The following is a 3,281-nucleotide window of genomic DNA, read 5'->3' as shown; positions in this document are numbered from 1 at the left end:
ACCTACTATTTTTGTGGTTAGATGTATTTAAATAGTGTAATTACAAAGGTAATAGTACATATATTTTTGCTGCAAAAAATTCTTACAGATAGATTACAATCTCCTCCTTTCCTCAAAATCCAGCCCCCGCCTCAGAGGCAACCACAATTAACAAACTGATGTGTGTCATTTTAAAGCTGACCTGAGGTTTTTTCATATGTAGATGTGCTATAAAAATATATTGAACTTAACATGTATGATTAACAATGTACATATTGTTCTGCCTCTTGACCCTGTCACTTAAAAAAATGAATGCAGAATATTTCCATGACAGCACACATAGATCCACCACACTCATTTAACAACTAAGATCCTTTTTCTTTAAAAAAAAAACATGTTTATTGAGATATATTTGATATAAAAAATTGCACATATTTAATACATACAGTTTGATGAGTTTGGACATATGTATACACCCGTGAAATCATCACCACAGTCAACGTAACAGACATATCCATCACCTCCAAAAGTTTCCTCGTGTCCCTTTGGTTTTTTCTTTCATGGTGAAAACACTTAACATGAGATCTATGCTCTTTTAAAAATTTTCAGTATTGTTAACTATAGGCACCATGCTGTACAGCAGATCTTGAGAACTAATTCATCTTGCATATCTGAACCTTTATAACAATTGAACAACTCCTCATTTCCCCCTCACCCCAGCCCCTGGTAACTCAGTTGATTCTCTCCTTCTATGAGTTTGATGATTTTAGGTACCTCACTTAAGCAGAACCATTTGTCCTTCTGTGACTGGCTTATTTCACTTAACATAATGTCCTTCAAGTCCATCATATTGTTGCAAATGGCAGGATTTCCTCTTTTAAGGCTGAATAATATTCCATTGTGTGTGTGTGTCCGTGTGTGTGTTTGTGTATGAATCACATTTTCTTTCTTCGCTTATCTTTGATGGACGTTTGGGTTGTTTCCATATCTTGGCTGTTGTGAGTAGTGCTGCAAGTAACATGAGAATGCAGACATCTCTTAGAGATCCTGATTTCCATTCTTTTGAATACATACCCAGAAATGAGATTGCTGGATTATATGGTAGTTCTACTTTTAATTTTTTTAGAAACTTCCATACTATTTTCTATAGTGGCTATACCATTTTACATTCCCACCAACAGTGTACAAGGGTTTGATTTCTTCACATGCTAGCCAACACTTAATTATGCTTTTTTAAAATTATAACCTTCCTAACCGGTGTGAAATGATATCTCACTGTGGTTTTGATTTTCATTTTCTTGATAATTAGTGATGTTGAGCATCTTCTTGATAATTAGTGATGTTGAGCATCTTTTCGTACCTTTTGGCCATTCGAAGGAAAGATCTTCAGGAAGAATAAGATAGGAGCAATCAGGGTGTTGCAAGTCTTGATTACACACAGATGTTAATCATGTATCATAAGCACGCCAATCATCATATTCCAAACTGCCCTCCAAGAAAAAGACACGTAAGGATTACCCTACTTATTATGTTTGTGTGATAATTAATTATTCTCCTCCTAATGGACATAAAAATTGTTCCCCATTTGTTGCTATGAGTAATAGGACTGAAATCAACATCTTTGAACATGAAATCTTAGACAAATGTGCATGCTTTCTCACAGGAAAGAAATAGAAAAGTGCAAACTTGATTAAAGTGGGCAGAGTGTTAAGACTGAAATTTTTTACAAATATTGCTGAACTTCTGTTCCAAAGATGCCATACCAAGTTACAGTCTTTCAGATTCACGTGTGTGAATGAATGCCTTACATTCTCACAGGCATTTTATTTCATCAGTCTTTTAAATTTTGGCCAAACTTTCAGATGAAAGATACTGTCTTGTTATTTTATTTCCTTATTTTCAAATAGGTTGAGTATAAAATTAAACTTTTACCCATATGGAGCTGGATTTCTGCATTAATGTCTTGAGTACCAGGATTCTTCTAGGCATACTTTACATTCTGAAATATCAAGAGATCCCTCCTTTACTTTGAAAAGCAAGGACTTGATGAGTATGATCGGTTGTTGGGCAAGAGAACCAGGCAGGACACCCTTAGCTAGTGAAGATCTGAGATCAGAGCAATTGCCAGAGTTCATGAGAGAGATCACATGAAAAACCTCATCTAGAGAGCCCATGGTAGGCTGGCAGTCAGCATTCTGGATTTAGAGTTCAGCATAAGGTAGAGAAAGGACTATAAGGAGAGAAGGTGGAGAATCTGGGTAGAGGGTCCAAGATAACTTCTGATAATAAGCTTGGGAAAACTCTCAATTACCACCAGCAGCTAGAAGTTGAGAGGTCTGGGTGGGCAGATCTACTGGATGAAAGGACTAGAGGCATGCCAAACACCTCACCTACCTTAGAATCCTCTGTGCCTACCATCAGGCAGAGTATAGGTAGCTTTTCTGTGTCACCCAGTGATGCTAGATGCTGGGAGAGCTACATCTCTTGGCTATTCCGGTGGTTCACTGCATCCCTGCCAGTGTTCCTGGCTGGGAGCTGTGTTGATGGCTGCTGGAATCTGATATTTTTACCCTGTGTACAGTGCCTCCTCCACTGAGTTTGGGGCAGTATGAGTGGGCAGGCTTGGGAAGTGATGACAGTTGAGACAGGCCAGGAAAACCAGTGAGTAGTGGAAGGGGACCTAAAACTGCAGAGAGGGAGAAATTGAGGGGAGATGTCCTGAGGCTAATTACCTCAATGATTCTGCAGATAAAGGGCTGAGTGTGGACATGTCTGGAAAAGATAATCTAGATGACATCCCCAGCTCATGGTTCCTGAGTTTTGTTTTTTTTAAAAAATTCTTTTCAGTTCTATTTCTTCTCAATAACTGTGTAAAATAGTTATACCTATTTCTTGATTTAACAATGGTGACATTGTGATTTATTTATTTTAAATGTTCAAAACAAATTTTAATTTTTTATACATAAAAATTTCATTCAAATCTGACCACACTAAATATTGGCAAACATCATGAACAATAAACAGGAAACATAAACACAAATGAATAATAAACACAGGAACACATTAAACATGAAAAAATGTGTTATTTTTCACCTATCAAAAACTAGAAAAATTAAAAAGCTAATTGTAATTATGTTACAGTATTCCCATGTATCCATATGACTGTTCTATTTTTTTGTGGTATCTTTGTCTAGTTTTCGTATCTGGGTGACAGTGGCCTCATAGAATGAGTTTGGGAGTGTTCCTTCCTCTGCAATTTTTTGGAATAGTTTCAGAAGGATAGGTGTTAACTCTTCCCTAAA

At 36.7% G+C, this 3,281-nt stretch overlaps 1 non-coding gene across 1 annotated transcript; it reads right to left on the bottom strand.

The window, feature by feature from the left end:
- Window positions 1–1,374: 1,374 nt before the first annotated feature.
- Window positions 1,375–1,508, bottom strand: LOC115848461 (U8 small nucleolar RNA). Its single transcript, XR_004037699.1, has one exon. It is a non-coding gene; the product is annotated as a U8 small nucleolar RNA (small nucleolar RNA).
- Between the last annotated feature and the right edge of the window lie 1,773 nt (window positions 1,509–3,281).

The sequence above is a fragment of the Globicephala melas genome, chromosome X (assembly GCF_963455315.2).
Source record: "Globicephala melas chromosome X, mGloMel1.2, whole genome shotgun sequence".
NCBI lineage: Eukaryota > Metazoa > Chordata > Mammalia > Artiodactyla > Delphinidae > Globicephala > Globicephala melas.
Note: the sequence above shows the minus strand (reverse complement) of the source record. Positions and strands in the feature narration are given on the sequence as shown.